This window comes from Pteronotus mesoamericanus, unplaced genomic scaffold (assembly GCF_021234165.1).
Source record: "Pteronotus mesoamericanus isolate MK-2021 breed Mesoamerican mustached bat unplaced genomic scaffold, CSHL_Meso_final contig_20, whole genome shotgun sequence".
NCBI lineage: Eukaryota > Metazoa > Chordata > Mammalia > Chiroptera > Mormoopidae > Pteronotus > Pteronotus mesoamericanus.
The window spans coordinates 38,505,915-38,529,358 of NW_026555085.1; the positions used below are offsets into that span (position 1 = coordinate 38,505,915).

Genomic DNA, 23,444 nt, shown 5'->3' on the forward strand with positions numbered 1-23,444 from the left:
AGGTCATGTATATTCACTTTGGAGCACTAGTTTTCACTTATATCGCATTTGAAGAATTTTTACGTATAATAAAATGATTTTTAATTCTTCTAACAGTGCAATAATATTCCATGGTTTTGGGCTCTTACAATGTGTTTAACCACTCTCTATTGTAAGACATTTAGAGTTTTTTAAATATTATTAAACATGCTGTGATGGGCATACAAAGATATTTCAGTGCCCACGTTTTTGAATATTTCTGAACATGTAGAATTACTGCATCAATGATAATAATCTGTTGAATGGCAAGTATATTAACATAAAAACTTAAAGGAAAATATAAAAAATATGACTTTAAAAAGCAAAGAAAATGTGTATGTCCCAAAGTTTTACAAAAAAAAAATCAATATTAACGATTAGCTCCAATTAACAATGAATTTCTGCACAAACAGCTAAGGTACTCCCCAAACCCCATTTCATAATGGCAAGACTGAATATTCTGGAATCCGCAGGCATTAACTGAGGAGACATTGTCACACTCCACTCATATAGGAAATGCCATTGCACATGGACTTTCTCAGGAGCCTGCCACTAAAATTACACTTGAAACTAGCTCTCTCTTCTCTGGCTACAAGAGTAAGCTACCCTGATGAGATGACTAAATTATTTGTGCAGGAGGAACTATGGACATGTGTATGTAATCATGCTATAGACTTTCATATTTATTGAGCAATGTTTTTAATTATTATGCCTGAGCAATTATTTTGTAAAACCATAACTTGTTCCATTTGAAAATGAATGAACGACCATGGACAAATCACTTCACATTTACATTTCCTACATGGAAAACAAGTAAAACAATGATTTATAGGGAGCAAATAAAAATATGTAAAAATATAGACTCACTTTTAAAGTTATTGTTATTACCATTATGAACAAGAAACAGATTATCATAATTTGAATATTTAGGAATGCCTGTTCTTGCAAACTTTATCTACTGTAATACTACATTCTTAATTGTGTTTTCTGATGTTTTTCCCCAAATTCTTACATTAGAAGAAAGTGCCAAAAACATATCAGTTTTACCCTAAAGTTCATAAAAGCTTCATGTGAAAACAAATCACTGAAGCAGTACTGCGGGGATATTACACCTTGCTTGGGCTGCTGTTGATAACAGTTTGTGAAGCATTGGAATAATCAACAAATACAGCATATCAAGTTCATAAAAGGCTAAGTTCATAAAACCCCATGGAACAAACTTCCCAGTCCCTCATAAAATATTTGTAAAGCAGTTCAGTAGTTTGCTTTCAATTGGAAATGAGAAAATATTTATCTGATCTTTGGAAATTTTATTTAAATGGACAAGATTTAACATAAACTAGAATCCGTAAGTTAAAAAATATCTTTTGCAAAAAACTTTGATAACTTCCATGATTTGAGTAATATAAACATTTTAAAAAGAGTCTATTATACTGGAAAACAAACAGGTATAATGTCTCTTGTCAAAGAAAAACTTTATCAAACAAGAGAGAAGTTGCTGTATGTTAGTGACAAGTATTTTATTGATAGATGCTTTAAAATATCCTACTCCCCTTAGGTTTTGCATTGTTATTAAAAGGTCTTTAATAACAAGTTTAATAAATAGTTATCTCAAATATTCTGATTTAGAATATTCTGACTTCAATTGTGACACAGTTTTAAAAGCTCTTTCCCACTACTTTTGTGTTCTTTGGTTTAATTTGTAATTTTTGTCACATCTAGTATTCTTGTCATTCTCTAATCTGGGTGTTCAATTTATGACAGTTGATCTAAAGTCAATGTTTAAAACCAAATCTTTTAAATGGAAGCTTTTAATTTTCTATCATTTGATTTGCTTTAATCATAATTGTACATGGCCCACATTAATTCTACTCTTATAGATTTGACTTCTTACTTTCAGCTGTCATATGAATGAGACTGTATTTCTTACTGTCCATAAATGGGAAAAAAAGACTCTATTCAGTTTCTCTGCTCATATTTCCCACCCATTATTGTTACTGCCTTCAAGCAAACGAATCAGGGGCAAACTTCGGTCATTTTTCTTTCCTCTCACTTGACTAAATTTACTCTTCCTTACAAGAAACTTCTGAAATTTATCCCTTTCTCCATGGAGCAATTGCTGGGAAAACTTCACACATATTTAATGTCACTATATCAATTCTCGTACTTTTCTCCTTCATGCTACATATCTCATCAAACTTCAGGGTGGATATTATAGCCACGTAAAAATAACTATCCACATTAATGTTACGATTTAATTCATTACTTGAATCAGTCTTTTAAATTGCATAACTATTGTATTTTTTCATTCATTTGTTGTTTTTAATTGTACTCCCATCATACTTCTTTTCTTCCCAATCAACTTCTTTGTTGGTTTTGTTTTTCATTCAGTATTTATTCAATTCATTCTCTTCATGCCTACTTATTATTCCTTGTTATAAAAAATTAAGATAACTTAGATGATACAAACATTATTCAATACTTCTTGAAGTGGACAGTCTACTTTAGGAGAACTGTCAAATGCAGCAGTTAAAGAATAAAGCACAGTGAAAAAAATAAATAGAAAATATCTGATTGGCTGGGGCCACATAGTCAACCTTGTGTGGAGTGAGAATGAACAAGGACATAAGTATAGAGCCCAAAGTTAGCTTGGTGTATAGGAATTGGCTGAGTGGATATATAGTAAGTCTTCCATATCTACAAGTTTCAAATTCATGGGTTTCACATCTATGGATTCAACTAACTATGAATCAAAAATATTATTTAAAAATTCCCAGAAAGATTAAAAAAAACATTGCTTAAATTTGCCACATATCAAGCACTACATTGAATTTACTTGAATGAAACAATATATAGTGATACCCTGCTATGGCCTACATAAAAATAGGTTATATAAAAATACATTTTATATGAGGGACTTGAGCATGCATGGATTTTGGTATCTGTGGGGAGTCCTGGGACCAATCCCTTCAGGATATAGATGGAGGACCATGCTACTCTTCTGGAGAAGCAAAGCATTTATAGGGACATGAAGTTATTTAAGTTCCATGTGGCTGATGTGGCACTCTGGGCAGGAGAGGCTTCATGTTAAGCCTAGAATTAGTTTCATAACTACTAAGGTACATTATAAATTAAAGAAAGTTGATAAACTTTCCCCACTATTTTTTGTCATCAAATAATCACTTATAAAAAGGTGACCAGCAACAGTCTAGAAAATATCTTTAAGTTCAAGTACTTTAGTTGTCATTAAGAAAATTTGAATATTTAAAAACATAATCTTTGATTTTAAACCTCTGACATCATACTTTATTCTATACTCTTTTTTGGTCTAGCACCCAATTATGAAGCAGGCTCCCTTAACCTTTTGATTGAGTTGTATATTCTCAATTTTTATTTTTAAAAGTAAAAAAAAACCAAACTTTTTTAAAGTTAGTCTTTTTGAAACAAGAATGTGCTTCCCCATAGAAATGAGTTTTAGAAAGGACACTTGGAATCCTAAGGTGGATACCCAAAACCCTTATTTCATCTGTAATGTAGCTATGCAATGGTACAACTATTATACCTAATTTTATGACATTAATTTTCAGAGAAAATGTATTTCTTTTGTTTCAATCTGTATGTAAGAGCCCACCTACATTTACTATGTTTTTGGTGATGAGACTGTCCCTGTTTCACTACTGGCTGGGTGATCTGCAACAAGGCACTTAACCTCTATGTCCCACAGTGTCCTCATTTGTAAAATGGCCGCAAGAATAGTATCTATTTAACAGAATCATTGTGAAAATTAAATGAAAGAGTCTCATAGGGCTAAACCAGATGCAACAAGAGGTTTCTGAAGGCATCAGGGGAAGTTCTCCTTATTCTTAACCCAGTAAACATTGCAATAAAAAAAATTACTGCATAGGTTTCATGTATCTGAGAGATACATTCATTACTAGTATGTGCTGAAATACAAAAAGGAAAAAAAAATTAAATGGTAGAAAGTCAACTTGTCCTTCAATGGTCTTGAATAAGAAACTGGGTAGCCCTGATTGTTTCTGACAAGTCTCCTTTAACTACAATCTCTGGCTGAACCTGACACTTAGAAGAAGAAAATGGAGAAATGGAAAGAATTTGGTTTCCTTAAAGATATTGTTCAGCTGCTAAATCAAACAGTTCTGTAATCCACTCAGATTAAGATACTAACATTCTTTTTGCAAATTTACATATTCATTACTATAATTTAAGCCAGTTTGAGTTGAGAATTATGTTTTTTTTTAATCAATAGCTTTATTTTTTTTAATCTCTATTTATTTAGAAAGTGCTGGCAAGGAGGTGGAAAAAGGGAAACCTTTTGCACTTTTGGTGGGAATACAGTCACTGTGGAAAACAATATGGAGATACCTCAAAAAAATCTGCCTTTTGACTCAGTGATTCCACTTCTGGGAATATATCCGAAGGAAACCAAAACACGAATGTAAAGAACATAAGCACCCTCATGTTCATTGCAGTGTTATTTAACAATCGCCAAGATATGAGAGCAGCCCGTGTCCCCAGTGAGTGGATAAAACAACTATGGGACATTTACACAATGAAATACTACTTGGCTATAAAAAAGAAGAAAAGTTTACCCTTTGTGATGGTATGGATGGACCTGGAGAACATTACACTAAGTGAAATAAGCCAGTTGGAGAAAGACAAATACCGTATGATTTCACTTATATGGGGAATCTAATGAACAAACTGACCTAATAAGGGGACTAATAAAATGGGGACATACTTATAGATGGAGAGCAGGATGATAGCTAGTGGGCTGTGGGCAGGGGAAGTTAGGGGGTGGAGGGGTTGAGCAAAAAGGAAAGAAGACTCATGGACAACAATGTGGTGATTGCTGTGGAGGCAGTATAAGGAGACTAAATGGTAATGGAAAAAAATACAATAAAGGAAATACTTTCTAAGAACAGAAAAAAAGTAGGACTGAGAAGAGGTTTCATGAAATAGACTGGAGGACCATATACAAAGTTAGGAATTCCAAATCAGGAGGATGAAGTGCACAGAGAAAACACTTTTCCCAGGGCCCCAGAAGCCTAGAACTCTCCCATCAAGGAAGCAAGCTCCTTTTTTTGTTGTTGTTGTTGTTGTTGTTAAATAGATATAAAAACCTTAGACCTCTTTTTAAAAAGATTTTATTTATTTATTTTTATAGAGAGAGGAAGGGAAGAAGAAAAATAGGGAGAGAAACACCAATGAGTGAAAGAAAACATCAATTGGTTGCCTCTTGCATGACCCTAACCAGGGACCTGGCCCACAACCCAGACATGTGCCCCTGGCCTGCAATCCAGGAATATGCCCTGACTGGGAATCCAATTGGTGACTTTTTCTTTGTGGTACAAGACCAATGTACAGAGCCATACCAGTCAGGCTAGATATAAAAATCTTAAAAAATATATTATAAAATTGAATCTACAAATATATAAAAATATTTCACTTTTATCCTAGTAATACCAGGTAAGTTAAAATTTAGAAAATCAATGTAATTCATCTTTTAAAATTGAATTTATTGGGGTGACATTGGTTAATAAAATTATATAGGTTTAAGGGGTACGATTCTATAATACATCATCTGTATATTTTATTGTATGTTCACCACCCCAAGTCTCTTCCTATCACCATGTATCTCCCCCTTTTTACTCCCTTCTACCCACCTCCACTCATTTCCTTTTGGTAATGACCATACTGTTGTCTGTTTGAGGGTTTTGTTGGGTTTTTTTTTTTTGCTTAATCCTTTCATCTTTTTCACCCAACCCCACTACTTTCTCCCTTCTGACAGCTCTCAGTCTGTTTTCTGTATCTATGAGTCTGTTTCTGTTTTGTTTGTTAGTTTTTGTTCATTAGATTCCACATTTAAGTGAAATCATATGGTATTTGTCATATGGTATTTGACTGGCTTATTTCACTCAGTATGTTTTTCATGTCCATCCATGGTGTCATAAAAGGGAAGCTTTTGAGTTTGAAGAATCATGTTGATCTTCAGAAGTTTGCTGATTGCATATTTATTCTTTTTTTTTAAATCCTGACCCAAGGATATGTTTATTGACTTTAGAGAGAAAGGAAAGAGAGAGAAAAAGAAAAGAGGGGAGAGAGAAACATTGATGTGACAGAGAAACATCAATTGGTTACCTCCAGTATGTACCCCAGTAAGGAAGTGAAGCCACAACTCAGGTATACTGAGGTCTGTCCAGAAAGTATACACCCATGTACTATGAAAAATAAAGACGTGTATTGAAGAAAATAAAAGAGGCAGAGACAAATGTATTTGAAAAAATAAATTAAAATAAAATTAAAAAATAATAATAAAATAAATAAATAAATAAGGTGAAACTAGGGGAAAAAAAAGAACATGAAGGAATATAGTAATCCCTTATTATCCTGAAGTGTTTTTATAGTGACTCAGTATGGACAGAGCCCCTGTATTTACTAAGCTTGAGGGCTGCTCCTGGGGACTATTTAGAGATCAGGATCATTAGTGTGCGGATCTGCTGTACTTTCCTTTGCAACAAACTTCCTAAGATTTCTCCTTGGGAACATCAGTCCATCCCCCATTGAGTCATATTTTGCTGATTAATAAAGAAATTACAAAAAAGAGAAAAACCTAAGAGAAAAAAAAAGAAACATTGTACATAGGACAATGACACCTCTGTCCCCTTCAAAGTAGGCACCTTAGGACTTCACACAGTTCTCCTGGCATTTCTTCCATTGTTCAAAACACTCGGCAAAATTCTTTGTTGGAATTACCCAACATATTTTATGCTGCCTTGACATACTTTCCTAAATCCCATTGATAGTCTGAAATCTCTTTCCTTTCAAAGATAATAGGAGTTTTGGGAAAAGCCAGAAATTACAGGGTGCCAAATTGAGGCTGTAGGGGGGCTGAGTCACCTGGGTGGTTTGATATTTCACCAAAAATCTCTGCATTAAACATGATGCATGAGTGGTATGTTGTTGTGATGAAGTTGCCAAACACCAGTGGCTCATAGCTGCAGCCTTCTGAATCATCTGGATAGTTTCCATGAAGGAATGTTCAAGTTTAACATAAAATTTGATGCATATTTGTTGCTCTATTTGCACAGTCATTTTGAATGCAAGAGCCAAACAGTACACATGCTCACGCAAGGGCATCTACTGCCCCCACTGACTAGTACAGTGAAGTCATCATTGTTCATGTATAGGCATTCCAGTCTATTCTCCTTTGCTGTCAGGTTACATTAATGTCATGCAAACAATTCTCATTATATTAACAATGGATGGACATTTTCTGGACATATGGGCATATGCCCTGACAGGGAATTGGACCCACAGCCTTTTGGTTTATGGGACGATGCTCCAACCAACTGAGCCACCTGGTCAGGGCTGCATTCTTATCCTTGATGGCAATGAATTTCGTTAAGTTTCCCTTTACTTTCATTACATATTTGGACATGTGCTACATGCCTTTAAATACTTCATTCTCTGTGTATCCAATGTGCTACTACTAGTTAAAGTTCCATTTCCTTGGCCTAGAAACTTCTGGGACAGACAGGAAGCAGCACTGCCACCTTAGAAGGGTGATAATGCACTATGTCCTAGTCAATGAGAGTTAGCGTCATCAAATATTTGGCTAAAGTGTGCTGCTCTCCAATCTCACCCTTCCTGGCTTTTGAAACCCACCTTAAGAAAGGTAGTGGCAAAGGCTGAACCAACTCAAATTTCATTTCTTTTGAAATTAGAGGTTCCACTTCTCAGATTTGGGAACTAGTGTACACATTATCTTTGATATGAAGGCTTCAATATTTGGCAAAAACATCTCCTCATGCTTGGAAGCCAAGAGCAGAGATATAATCCCAACCAGCTGAAGCTTCTTAGGAGAGACTGGCTGAACCTGTAAAACTGATCCAAAATGGCAACACACATGTACAGAAGAGCAGCCCAAACTTGGAGTAGACTCATACCAGAATGACACACACACACACACACACACACATATATATGTGTGTGTGTGTGTGTATATCTGTTTATATCTCATCATCCACTCAAGAAATTGTGATTTTATGCCCTGACCATGTGGCTTAGTTGGTTGAAGCATTGTCCAGTACACCAAAAAGGTTGTGGGTTCCATCTCCACTCAGGGCACACACCTAGGTTGTGGGTTCTATCCCAGTTGGGCATGTATGAGAGGCAACCGACAGGTGTCTGTCTGTCTGTCTCTCTCCCCTTCCCTCCTTCCTTCCCCATTCTCTACATCAACAAACATATCCACAGGTAAGGATTTTAAAAAGTGAGAAAGAAATGTGGGTTTATGGATGGCAGAACCTCAGGGTGCCCTAGATACTGATGGATATCCTCAATATAATCAATGCAGAGCTGAGGGTTCTTCCAATCTTCATTCTCAGTATCCTAGATTTTGCAAAGCAAGGCATCAGAGAAAGCTTGGCAAAGGTTCTCTTCTTTCCTGGAGATATCCTCAGGTGTAGGAGAAGAACCCTTTGGAGCCAACATTTTTATCTGTACTGGTTTCACAGAACAAGTAGGTTTCAGTTGTTTGTTGACATGTGTTGTTTTGGTGGGATGTACAGGTACTTTGTTGTTCTGAAGCTATTGATGCTTGTGTGACTCTGGTTGTAACTGTACATCCAATTTTTTATAAACTGCCCACCAGAATGTCACATGACTCTTCACTTTCAATTGAACTCCTGTGTCATACTTTTCCAAACCAATGGACACTGTGGGCATTGGAGCAGCGCCATGATGGACAGGGGCAGGCAAGAGTGCCAACTGTGTCCAGGGAGGGACACTGGCTGGCAAGGGAGGGCACAGGAATTTGCAGTGGTGTTAGGTCTGCACTCCAACCTCACACCTCTGGAGATATTCCGTGTTGTTTTCAAATGAACAAATCTTAACTAGCAAATTTGGTGAGCTATATATAGAACTGGTGAGGAGCAGAATGCTATAGGCTACACATGCAGTGGTCAAAGAGAGTCTAAGTCAAAAGTGAGCCCCACCCATAGCTGGATGACTATCAAGTCTGTGGACCCCTGGGGACTAGTGCAACCCATCCTCCTGGAACCAGCCTTGGGAGTCATGGAGGGGCACAATGAAGGGCTCCAAAAAATAAAATCAGAAATACAGTAACAAAATACATTATTTCATGACAAATATTCTAAGCCCAGTACACTCTGTGATTCTGAGAGCTATTGGTCGGACTGGGGAAGAAGGATGAGGAAACTGGCTTCCCCTTGTTCTTATAAATGAGAAAATTTTATTGCTAGAGTTATTAATGGGCAGAAAAAAAACCAAAAAGATAAAGACTGGGGCACATATGACAAAAGAAAATTGTTACAATTTTAGTGTGTGAAGCTCTGCATCTATACTTGTATCAATAAGGCATAGAGAAGTGGACAGTATCCTCAAAGAATAAATGTTCCCTAATTTAAGAATAATTGAATATTGGTCTTTACAATAGAGAATGGGAGATTAATTCTTGTGTCTTTATTAGTAAAATAAAATTTTGAAAATATTCAATACTTAAAATCTATAGATATTTACAAATATATATCTATTAAATTAGCATAGCTTCCTTGGAATGTAGACAGGGAAGAGTTTTAATTCCATCACTGTCTGTTGGCTTGAAGAGTTGTATGTTTGGAGCTTGGTAAGCTTTTACAATCTTTTCACCTCAAAGCATATGGTTTAAATATTGGTAGCATGGATAAATAAAGTGGATTACCCTGAATAATGCCTAGAAACATAGATATTGTTGTACCATTTTGAAAATTGATATTTTTTTACATTTTATGACAAGAAATGAATGACTGTAAAATTTTTATGACTATACCTGTTATTAGTGATATCATTAACAGGACCAGTATTTATTCTCTCATCCTGTAGCTGGGAAGCAAAAATATTCCTCTTAGTGTCTTAGTTTTAAGACAACCACATATCCCCACCTCACATCCATTCGGGACAAGACTTGGATAATTATGGACCCTGACACAGTTTCCTTCTGAGCTGCTCTATTTTGTATAGCTTTCTTCACTCCTAACTCTCTGATGCAACTCCCCATCAGTACTTGGCTCCTGCTTTTGTCTATTTACCTGCCATGGCTCTGGCTCTTACTTTGAGTCTGAGGACTTCCCTGCAGACTCAACTTTTCAGCATTTCTGGTTTTTTGTAAAATCAGGTAGGTCCTCCATGCACTACAGTAACCTGCAGAGGTCAGGGAGTCCATATCCATCCTTCATTATTTAAGCATAATTTTTTCCAAAGTTAGGTTAAAAGTTTAAATTCTTGTGGCTGACCCTTAATTACTACTATCATTAATTTTAAAATAACAATATTTTATTGGTAGAAATAAGATTGAGAGACTGGTGACATACATAAAAATATTTATAACTATGTGCCATAGATGGCTACAAATTTGATCAACATATTAATCTCATCAAAAATCCATAGAAATATACATTAGGTGGCAGTTTACCATTTTGCTGGAAGTTCAGAGATTATAATTAAGGAGTTCTGATTACTTTCGAGAGACATTTTCATCCCACAAGCTAAAGGTGGTATTTGGATAATGCAATGAATTTCGATGCATGGACATAAGATATGAAAATACAGGGCAGGGTTATACACCAGCTTAGTGCTAGGAGTAAAAGCTATGTGGACTAGAATTTGCTGTCATAGGCTTTGAACCTGACTGGTTCAACCTGATCTATTTTAAACAAAGTCTGGAAGATTTGGGGGTATCAGGGTACCAACTCTTGGAAGGGAGGAGTGTTGTTTCTTCTTTCTCTCACCTACTGTATGTAACATAGTGCCATATATTAAGCTTATAACTATTTATGGAGTCAGTGAATAAAGACAATTATAAAGTGAGGATCAAAAGAGCCAAATGACTTGCAAGGCAATAGAAGTGACGAGAGAGAGAGAGAGAGAGAGAGAGAGAGAGAGAGAAGAAGAAGAAGAAGAAGAAGAAGAAGAAAGCAAGTAAGCAAGAAAGCAAGCAAACTTTGTGTTTGGACTCCAATTTAGTATCATATCTATTAGAATACTATAAGCAGTGTACACCCAAGCGTGTCTTTGGTAAAAATTTAACAGACATATTCATTGAAGTACTAAAAATCTAATACATTTCTATTACAAGCAGACAGGAAACACCTGCCAACAGAAAAAAATCATTTGTCCTAATTCAAAATTTTAATGTATTTCTTTCCACTTTCAAGTCTCTCTTTTCATGCTACTGCTTAAAAACAGTCAGACACTCTACTGAGCATGCAGTATTTTTGGCAACTATATTGAAGGCCTTTGCTATATTGAGCAAAGATGTTTTTCCTTTATCTTCCCTAGAACTGAGCCACTGGTAATAGTATATTCTATTCTAAAAAGAAAAGAGTAATTCAAAGAATTTGAATAAAATCATTATCAAGCCATTTATTATTAAAAATTAAGAAACTAAATGATCTCATTTAATAATAATTATTAAGAAACTAAATTGTACTTCTTGCTATACAGTGCATAGATATTTATAATTTCTGAATTATTTTTCCCTTGTATTCTTGGCTTCCTTTTCTACATGTAATGAGTAATTTTGTATGAGCCTTTTTATTTTTCCTGTAACAAGGCATCCAAATAGTTAAATAGAATTGATTCAAATGGAAATGGAGTCTTTTGCTCACATTCCAATTTTAAGGAGAGAATATTGTGTGAAGAAAGTGTACTTTCTATTAATCCTTCCTTTGATAAGCCAGTATGAACATATGGTTGGAACTGAAACTCGCACCAAAAAAGCAGCATATCTGCTGCTTCATTATTCAATTTATTAGAATCTCTAAAGTGCTTTTAACAATGTCTAGTCACAGAGCATGTGTTCTGCATAGACCTGAAAACTGAAAAATTAGACACAGTAGCAATTCATGGATGTAAGGTAATGAAAGGCCTAAAGTCTAAGGAATGACCATAAATTTCTAAACATGCAATATACTAATCACATGAGAAAATATTTTTCATTACGTTTTCTTGATTCTGGAGGCAGTAAACTAGAGTTTACTATGTAATATTGTTTATTTTTGCTTCTATATAAACAGGTATTTTATTTTTTAAGTTTTAAGAAGTCATTAGGTCTTTGAATTATATTCCAAGAAGGAAGAATGCCTTGGTTCCATTGACTGAGGCTACGCTCCGCTCTCTTCCTAAATCAATCATTCATGGCAACTCTGAGAACCAGTGGTCATGAGAGAGTGGTTAGTCTGTATAAGAACCACATAAGGGATGGGGCTTCTTAAAATGCAGCTTCCCAGTCTTGGCCTCTGAGATCTTGATTCAGGAGGCTTAAATGCACCCTGTGATGTGCTTGTTTGATAAACTCCTTCATGTGTTGCTGACTGAAGGGATTTTCAATAGCATGGGACATTATTGTCACCCTCCTTTTACAGATGAGGAAATATGGAAACTTGGAGAGGTTAAATTACATGACTAAGAGTAACAACACTAACTGTTTAAAAACAAAAATAACCTTGCCGAATGCAGCTGGCTTTCTTTGCAAAATTAGAAACTTAATTAGACATTCAATGCTCTTGACATGACAGGGGTTAATATGGATCCAATTTTAAAGATTCCCCAAACAGCCTCTCAACTTTAAACAGGACACTATCTTTATTCCTTACTTTTTCTTCAATCCACTCTAGTCACCCTGAAGTTTGTTGTGTGTATTTCAGTTCAATTTAGTAAATACTTATTAACCACCTACAATGTGCAAGGCACCACCCTAAAGCATACACTTATTTTATCTTCTCTCTTTATACTTCAATGGAAACATTTTAGACTATTTATATTTGTTTTAATTTAGAGCTCAAAACAAATGAATTATAGCTTATCAAACTTGATTTTTAAAAAATGACTAGCTATTTCATATTTCCTATTTAACAATCTTTGTACTTGTAGATTGATTCAGTAAATTAATTAGCTACTGAGGTGATATAAAACCTTAATGTGTTGAGTTATGAATTTTTAATATAGCAATTTTTCTCTTCATAGTTATGCTTCTGGCAACACTTTTTGAGGTACAGAACATTTGTACCTAATTTTCTGTTCAGTTCTAAACTTAGAAATAATATTTTAAATCCAAATTTCTAAAATATGTTGGGCTTGCAGACATAACAAACAAAAACCACAATCAAATGTATTGTCCAAGAAAAATTGAATATGGTAGGTGGTCTAAAAATAGGCATGATACTACCTACTCTTTCCATTAATATATATACATTCACCCTGACACACATTCACGTACTATCGATGGCCCTGATAGACAACCACAGCAATTATTAAGTAAGAAGCCTTGAGTATAGTAAGGATATTAACATGTCCTATTCATTAATAATGGTTAACATATTGTATATTTCTATGTGCCAGACTCTGCTATGTGCTTCAAGTAAATTATTCTCATTTAATTTTCACAAACCTTACTATGATTGTCATTTTATAGATATGAAAACTGAGACATGGCAAGGTTAAGTTTTCCAAGGTGGCACAAGCCAATGGCTGGCAAAGCTGACATTTGGGCTGAAATCATTTGACTCTAGAATTTGCACTTTTAACAATTGTATGGAAAGGCTCCACTGCCTTTGAAATTCCTAAGTAACTTATTTAGGGGAATGAATAGCTAATTGGATAGAAGATAGGTGTGCCTCAAGTTTAAAGCAGGACTGGATTTTGAGAACAGTTTTTCATACTTCTTTTACTGTTCTCATAAAGCACATTTCTTGTCTTATTACTTATAATCTATTTGGACAAGAATTAATATAATCAACAAAAAATAGGCTGGTCCTTAATGTCACAGCTTTCTCTTACCAGCCTCTTCAATGACTCTGTTTTTATTATTTTTTATTAAAAACCTAAGTGATTCCTTTTGCCCTGGCTGGTGTGGCTCAGCTGGTTGGAGCATTGCCCTGTAACCAAAAGGTTGTGGGTTCAACTCCTGGCCAGAGTACATACCTAAGTTGCAGGTTTGATCCTGATCCAGGCATATATGATTCCTGGTCTTGGAGTGCATTGGAGGCAACCAATTGATGTTTCTCTCTCACATCAATTTCTCCCTTCCTCTCACTCTCAAAAGAGTGAAAAGGTGTCCTCAGGTGAGGATTAAAAATAATAATAATAAAAAACAAAAACCTGAGTGACTTTTTGATGTTATATCAGGAATCACTACATTTTGCTTCATCAAGTTATTTCAAATGTAACTTACATGTTTTAAAAGACAGAGTACCTATTTGGAGTAACACATTAAAATATTAGTGTTTTTACAGATTTGATTTTAAAAGTAGTTTCCAGAATATTCTTACTCCTCCTTAACTCTAAGAAACGTTCTCCTGTTTTTTATTCCTCTCATCTGTAGCAATGCTGAAGAAAGCTGTGCAGCAGGGATCACAGCCAAGGCTGGCACATACACCACCTCACTCCAAATTGGAAAAGATTATTATGGATGGCAGGCTTATTTTAATAATGCACAAATACATAGCAATTCGAGGAAGTGCTAGGACAGGGGAAATTTATAAATGAAGTTTTATGTCTTCCAAATACGTTTCACACTGTTGCTACATCTGTTCCATTAATATGACCTATCAAACCAAGAAACAAATGGAAAGACAGATTTTGTTTGATGACAGACTTAAAAGCAAGAGCAAGAAAAGGATGAAGACAATATGCTTCTGATGAGTTTACCAAGAAGGTAAACACCTCCAGCTGGGATTAAAATAACTTTATCTGGATGAAGCATTAGATAGTATAAAAAGCAATACACATCAGTGTAACAGTTCTAAAAGATAATCAAATAGTGAAATCGTTGAGGACAAAGCACTTTAGTTAATCTTAAGAAATAGCATCAAACTTTCAGTTTTAACTCTTAAATTTATTATTTCTCATGAACAAAATCTACTGATTTTCAGCCTAAGAGAGAACAGCTTGAAAGGACAGGTAAGAGTTAAAATAAACAAGAATACTATAATTTCTGATGAGCATTCAAGGGCCCAAAGATCTTTTCACAGTAAACAACTGGAGATAACTTTTCCAGCTGGGTAGTTAAGCAGCGTATAAGAAAATGAATATTGAGGCTTAATATGCCAGCACAGCTCAGTTTACTTTGATAACATACACTGGGGATATAAATTGGAATGTGGGGGAAGGGGGGTTGTTTGTTTCAAAGAGACAGGAATTAAAAATTAGCAATAGATATACTTTATTACACACCTATGTATACCAGATCCCATTAGGCTTGAGATCTGGGACTGGGCATTCCTTGCCCACCCCCTAAAATAGTTTATCCTCCCATGGCATAACTTAACTTGTCTTATTCAGCTTTGACATATTTCTATTAATAAAAAGCCATTCCTAACTCTGTCCCCACAACAGAGTCTGGTGGTCATTCTCACATTTACCACGTTACCCAATGTTGTCCCATTAAAACACATGCTACACTATGATGCTGTTTAATTGTGTTCCCCAAAGAATGTGACTTCCTTAATGGCAATTTTTTCATTGTTTGCCCACTGTTGTGCACCATACCACATGGGTTTCCAATCAGTACTCCAGTATAGGTAGTCAAGAAATAAATACTGTATTTTCAGTCTCTCTAAGGCCCCATGGCTCAACATTTTCATGTTATATATTTCAGGAGCAACTAAGACAGCTTGAATATGGTCTGGCGCACAATTAGAATTTTAGGGCAGAGAGGAATTTCTGACATAATCTTGCCCAAATCTTGTATTTTAAAGACAGGTAAAGTGATTTTCCTAGGGTCACAGTGTAATAAATGGTAGAATGCAAATTAAATCCCAGGTGCTCTGACTCTAAATTCAATGTCCTTTCCAAGATATCACAGCTCCTTCAGCAGTGAAAGTATAAAGTACATGTTTCTGGTTCCAAGTTACCAACAGAAGCAACGTATGTTTACTGTTTTGTTATAATGTAAATTTAAAAAAAAATGGCTGTTGCCATTTGTGATGTAAATTTATTCCACTGTAGTAAGGCAGTACCATTAGAATCAAATGAAAAACTTTTCACATAAAATCATTGGGAAGAAAGTATATATAAATGAATGCTGGCTAACTAGAATACACAGAGATATGGTTTTAGGGCACAGTTAGTCTCATAGATTGTTATGAGGTACACTTGCCCTTCACTTAACCCTGAAGGTGTATCATTAGAAAGTCCAGCAAATTAGGTCCTCTGGCCCAGACAAAAGTCACCTAATCTCAGTGTGTGTGTGTGTGTGTGTGTGTGTGTGTGTGTGTGTGTGTGTGTGTGTGTGTGGGGGTTTGGGTAAAGAGGGAATGGAGGGACATTTGCTTCAGCAGAAAGTGACTATTCAGAAATGGATTGGAGCCTTGGTTTTGAAACTTGATTTTGTGAATCTTAACTTTTGTGATTTGTTAATGAAAGGAAGACAAAATAATTATGGATTCTCAGGTTTACATGGGAAGTCATTACTAAAGAGTGAGGCATCAGTAAACAATAGGTATTTTTGTTATTATCTTCACATTTCAGACTTGCAGCTTAAATAAACTTGGTTAAGACTTGTACCCAAATAAATACCAAACAAAGAGAAGATGAAGAACAAAATAATACTTTAGTCTTCAACATATCATAACTGTCCATGTTTTTCTTTCTGTTCTTTTGGGCTATAGATCATATTTTTAAAAAAGGAAAAGAAAAAAAGCCTAGCAGCCATTTCTATACAGGGTCCTCTCAGGCAAAATGCACTTTAGGGAGAAGCCTTTGCTGAACTACCCGCCTGCACAGCCTGCACAACTACCTGCATGCACTGTGTTTCTACCACCTGAGTCAGTCCTATAAAACAAGTTCCTGAAATCCTATTTTAATCAACATAACTGAGGACTTCCCCATCCAATCACTACAACAACTCAATTCTGACCAATCAGGACAGACAGAGCCTTTTGGACCAATGAAATGATGAGAATTTGGAATGCTCATTTTCATGAGGACAGACCAATCAGAAACCAGGGGTAGATACTTCTGTCTATACAAGCAAGCTACCCTCTCACTCAGGGACACACTTTCCCTTCCTGTAGAAGATGGAATACTGTTTCCCCAGCCAGAGCTGAAACACTGATAACATCAGAGTGGAGCAGAGCACGGCTGACCAGACCATACCAAGGCAGAGCTAAGCTACCTCACTGAAGAAAGGCCTGGCCCAAGGGCCACCTCACAGCTGTGCTATTTTCATAGCCATACTGTATCACAATTGAGCTGTTCCACAACCAACGTTGTTTTCACAGCTGTGCTATATCAGCACTAAGCTGTTTGCACTAAGTAAAGTTTCTTCCTTCACTGCACTCCAAATTGGGGATTCCTATTGGCAATTGGTGCCAATGACCATCAACTAACATTCCAAAGTGCCCAACATGAAGCTCTGAAGTGACAGCCTGATCTCCTGACACCATTCTGAAACCAAATTGCCTGGTACCTGCACAAGGACCTGGTGCTCAAGTTGTCATTCTGGTACGAGCTTGGGTAAGTCTTATCAGATTCAAGACCTTCCACACTTGGAGCTGAGGGCTCAGAGACTTTATTTAGTTTAGGCAGGAAACCCTCAGCCAGTGATCTTTGTTCATACGTTTGGACCAAGAGGACTATACAATTCAGGTTTGGTGCCTAGGACTGGTATCCCTGATACCAGGTACCAGAAAGGGTGTCCTCCAGGGAGGGCTTTCCTCTGTCGTGTTTGGTACCTAGGAAGAATATCCTCCAGGTTGGGATTAGGTCCTGTCCATGAGGTTTGTGAGTATGTTCACACTGATAGGCATTCACAGCGAATGCTTCCCCTGAGGAGGAGTGCAAAATGGGTAATCCATGCCCTAAATTTTCACATGCTAATCAGCTACCATTTGGGACTTTGACTGATTACATGTAGCAAAGTTATGGTCCAGAGAATTGCAATTGGCTAGGCCTCTGGACAAAAATCACACAAGATATCTCAAGCTTTCTTGTTCAAAATGGGGTTCCTTTGCAACCCCAAAGCTTATTTGTGCACTCAAAACAAAGAAAGTACTGTACCACCCAGAAATAATGGGAAGCTTTTTTTTTTCACCTGGTACACTGAGAACGCCAAATGAAATCAAGAGGCTACTATCACCTCCATTAGGGAAAATAATTCTAAATTAGGTAAACGCTTTGATAAATTGAAAAGGAAACTGGAGCTTGCAAAACTGGAACAAAAGGGGGATCACTGGAAAACTCTTCCTCTGATGCTTGTGCTTGCAAACTCAAAAACCAGGTTTACTTAAAAACCCCCGAAGATCCCTCACTTTCCATCCCCCCACCTTGGCCCAGGACCCAACCTACCCTCTACCTTTCTTTCCTCTCCCATCTTTGTCTCCAGATAGACAGCAGCCATCTAATGCTCAGGCTTCACCTCTGGAGCCATTTTTCAATCTTCCTCTCAGGAAAATCTTCCCCTTTTAAGACCTTTGGGACCATTTTCTTTACTTTTGAATCCATAATTTTTCTTTTGGGTTTCATATTATTGTGCTGTGTGTTTATGTGTGTCTATGTGTGTCTGTCATAGATGTTATATTATTAGATGGTACTGCTAAAAAAAACTGATTTGTAAATTCAAATTTAGATTGTAAAAGAGCCCTATTCAATTGGCTTAAAACAAATGAGCACTTACACAATTTGGAGAAATAACACAAGCTAATGCAATTGCTTTTAAAGTACTTATGATCTACAATTAATCTTTAGTAAATTAAAGTTGGCTTAAGGATATTGGTTTATTTAAGAACATACTGTTGTCCAGTGCTCTCTAGCTTTGGAGCTAACAGACCAGATGGAAAACAAGGGTATAATACGAAGAACATAACATGTCACTTTACAAGGTTAGAGGGGCACAAGATGCCTCAGTTTAAGATGCAAACACTTGTGATAAAACTTACTTAGGATGTTATGGTAATTGAGAATAATTGCATATAGAGAATAAGATGAGTGTCTGGTAAAAAAAAAAGTACATGGAAAGGAAATACATTTTCACTGAAGGGAAAGAAAGTAATTTTGTTCTAAAGTCAATGATTACTCTGAATAGAGCAATAAAAAAAAAGATAGGACAAAAGAAGAAAGGTTTATGGAAGTTGCAAAAGTTTGTGTATGTTGCAGAAGATTCATGGAAAATGAATCTTGAAAAAGAAATACTATGCATTATTTAAGTGCTGGCCAGGTTGCTGAGTTGGTTAGAGCATTGTTCCGTTATGCCAAGGTTGTGGGTCCGATCCCTGGTCAGGGTACATACAAGAATCAACCAATAAAGTCATAAATAAGTAGAACAACAAATCGATGTTTCTCTTTTTCTCTCTCTCCCCCTAAAATCAATAAATAAAAAATTTTTAAAAATTATGAATTATCAAACTGAGGTTGAAATAGGTTTATTTAAGTTGAAGTATACTTGCAGATCAGAGTTGAAATTTGGGTTTCTCTGTCAAAAGAACAAAAGGTTTTCTTTTTTCCCCTATCCTATTGATATTCACTTAATAGATAATGAAAAAGGGAAAGTAAGTTGTGTTCTGCACCATCAGATCTTTGATTGCTTAGGTAAACCAAATCTTAATATTTTAAGAGCTAAATTTTACTTCATTTAACTTTCTATAATTGCTTGTGAATTTTTTAAGTGAATGATTAATTGCATAACTAAAATAAGGGAATCTCTCTTTACAAAAGGGGGAAATAAAACTAAGCAGGACTATTTGATATTTGGAAAGTGGATTTCAATCCAGCAGCCCTCCTTCAATCATAAAAATATATTAATGATTATCTATATATATTCTCATCGGGTAGACGCATTCTCACATAGAAGGGCTACAGCCATAGCAGTTACTAAAATATTTCTAGAAAGGATTTCTCTGCTTGGAAAATCCCCATAGAATCCAACAGGGAAAAGGGAACCGATTTTACTAGACAAATTTTATACCAGGTGTGAAAAACTTGGCTGATGCTGTAGAATTTCCATTGTGCTTATTAACCCCAGTTCTCTGGTTTTATAGAACTGACAAGATAGGTAAAATTTAATTGATAAAATTTGTTGAATCTTAATCTGCCTCAGCCTAATGTATTTCCCTTGGTGTTACTTAAATTATACACCTGAAGTCTGTGTATTTTTATTAACCAATGTCACCCCAATAAATTCATTAAAGATTTTTTTAAAAGAAATCAAATGATTTGCCCAAAACTTAGTCTGCAAAATAGAAATAATAAAGACAAACAAAAAAAAAATCTATTCCTCTTGGTAAACATTGTTTGTCCCCTTCTAAAATAGTCACCAGAAAACCTAATCTATGAGGTTTGATCAGGGAAGGTACAGACCTGCCTCATTAAGATCTTCTTTGTGTGTGTGTGTGTGTGTGTGTGTGAAACCTTTTTATTTATTTATTTTTAAAATATATTTGTCTCTGCCTCTCCCCCACCACTTTCCCTTGCCCCCTCCCTCCTTCCCTCCCTCAGCTCTTCCCCTTTGGTTTTGTCCATGAGTCCTTGCTATATGTTCCTTGACTTTCCCCTTCCCTTCCCTTTCCCTGCCGAGATCTTCTAATTTAATGCAAAGAACTCACAGAGGTTCTTGAAATTAATGCAGGTTCAGAGAACAATCTTTGCCCAGTGCGGTCCTGGGAAATGAAGACAATGAACACAAATACATGGTCCGAAAACGTGGATGCACGGTGCATCTAAAAAGACATCTCCACAAGGGCTATCTCTAGTCTTGCTGGAAAGTACCATACTGGGTATTGTTAACTAACCCCTGAGTTACGAGTTTAAAAAAGTTATGATACATAAATTCATGTCTTTCATTTTAAAAGGCTCCCAAATTTGCATCTCATTCACCTAATTGGACACCCCAGCCTATAAGGAGACCTCATATTAATGTTATCCCGGTGAGAAAACCAATCAGACAAAAAGCAGATGGCACTCAAAACAGAGGGCTTTTGCCTGGATCCACGACTGGGCCAGTGAAGAGTTTCTTGGGTATTTTAACAACCTTAGCATTCTCATGACAAGCTGGCCCCCTTTCCTATGTGTTAAATTGTGTGTTTATTACATATCATGTACAGTACTTCCTGATTTTTGCTGTTTTAACCCTACTAAATAGGAAACCTTGGGCAAAAACGTGTTATTATGCAGTGATTTTTAAATCTCACTCTCCTCATGGAATCTATCTGCTGGATAGCCATCCAATTTCTGTTTCTGCTCCTGGTAAAGCTGATGATCCCATAGTTATTTCTGTTAGCAATTTCTCAACTGTCCCTATCTTTACTATTGATTTCATAAAACCTACCCCTTCTGAAACTTATCAGGTTAAATTTTAAAAAGGAGTTCCAGGTTTCCCCTGTGTCTACCTAAATCCACCCTGTGCAGTAGCCACACTCTCCCCAGGTGGGACCCAACAATCTCCCACAGTTGAATAGCTGCTAGCCACCCCCTTATCACATGCTACCCATATCTTAATTTAACCAGATTAAATGCCTTAAATCTGGTTGTCTCTATTTCAACCCTGACTGCTCCTACTTCAACCCTATGAAACTCCCCTTTGTAAATCCTTTGTAAGTGGAATCTATAAGCCCAAGTAATTAATAAATGAATAAACTCTTGCAGACTCTCTCTATGCTCCCATAGGTTATATTTTTGTTTGTGCATACATATATCAGCCTTGGGCATTTGATTGTCTAGATAGCTGGAAGCTGATTGGACAATGCCTTTTGACATGCTTGACATCCTCTTTTACAATCCTCAAAATGATAACAGTTACCCCTCCAAGTTCTCATCACAGGAAAAAGAAGACCTGGTCATTGTAGTTTACTACGTTAATGAGGGTCCTTCTGTTTATAAAGATAACTCCCATGGCCTTTCTGTGGGATGTGACTTGCTAGCAAGTTTTTCCAGAGATGAGGGTAAATCATTTTCTTAGAATTGTATTTTCATAGGGTGACCTCAGTACTACTTAACTGGATATAATTTGAAAACTAACTAGAACCATCAATCAAATTGCTTGCTCAACTGCCAGAGCCATTTGAGCCTAGCAAACATCTTTAGACTCTTGAGCAAGTCCTCGGCAACAGAGTTGCCCTTGATTATGTGCTCACTGCCCAAAAAGGAATATGTGCCATAGCCAATATCTCCTTATGTACTGGAATAACTACTTCTTCCCAGGTATAATTAGAAACAACCAAACTCCTTAACCATGTCAGAGCCATTAAGGGGCATTCCAGGTTTGCTTCTAGTGTCTGACTTGTTAGAATTTAAATTTTCTGACATTTTCAGTTGGCTCCCAAATGAGCTCAGCTATTTTAAGATTTGGGTTGCAAATTGTTATCTTAATTGTGCAAGCTAATGGTTTTTCCATATAACCAAATGTTTAAAACCTATAAAAACTTGAGTAATGGTTGCATGGATAGAAATGGTCCATCAAGTCACTGCATCCCCTCTACGTTTGTAATTCATAATGGTTATGATAACAAATACCCCTGATTTCTCTTATGGACTAAGTGCCTTGGTTGTACTTAAACCTTTCCCAAGTTGTTTTGGTTGATTTCATGAGGCTGAATTTTTTAATCTGATGCCTGAGAGATCTCTCATAAGTAAATGACTCTAGTTGCTCTTTTGGCTACTGCTCTGCTACAGAAGTCCCTTTGAAGGACCAGATGGAACCAGAGCAGGTAGCCAAGTGACTCTGGCACCAGCATGGGACACAAGTTGACGAAGGTGAACATCAACACTGTCAACATGTTCTGATCAAAACAAGGAAAATGTGGACCCTGAAAAAGAAGATACCTATTAAGAGGTCTTTCTGGGGGCTGTGTTCAAATTAAAAACAAACAAGCAAAACAGAGGCTGGCAGCCATTTCTACAGGGGTCTCTTACACAAACTGCTCTTCAGGGAGAAGCCTGTGCTGAACTGCCTACCTCTGCACTCAACTACCTGCCTGCACTGTGTTTCTGTCATTTGAGCAGGCCTTTATAAAGGGGTTTCTGGAATTCTATTTTAACCAATAGGACTGAAGATTTCCTCAGCAAGTTCCTGTGCAGCTCCAACCAACCAGAGTGGCTCAATTCTGACCAATCAGGACAGTGCCTTTTAGACTAATCATACTGAGGATTTGGAGTGGTCATTTGCATGAGGACAAACCAATCAGAGACCAGGGGAAGAAACTTCTCTCTATATAAGCCAGCTCCCCTCTGGCTACAGGAATGCACTTTGCACTTTTTCTCTCTACAGAAGATTGAAGAATTAACTTTTTCCTGGCCAGAGCTAAAACACCAATGTCTCGCTGGAGCAGAGTGGAGTAGAAAGGAGGGGAGAAGGTCAGAGCAGAGCAGAGCTCAACTGCCTAGCTGAAGAGGGGCCTGGCCCTAGGGCTTCTTCA

At 36.5% G+C, this 23,444-nt stretch overlaps 1 pseudogene; it reads right to left on the reverse strand.

Annotated features, from left to right (window-relative positions):
• LOC129066872 (G2/mitotic-specific cyclin-B2-like) overlaps window positions 1–23,444 on the reverse strand; it is a 170,181-nt pseudogene that overhangs the window by 139,850 nt on the left and 6,887 nt on the right.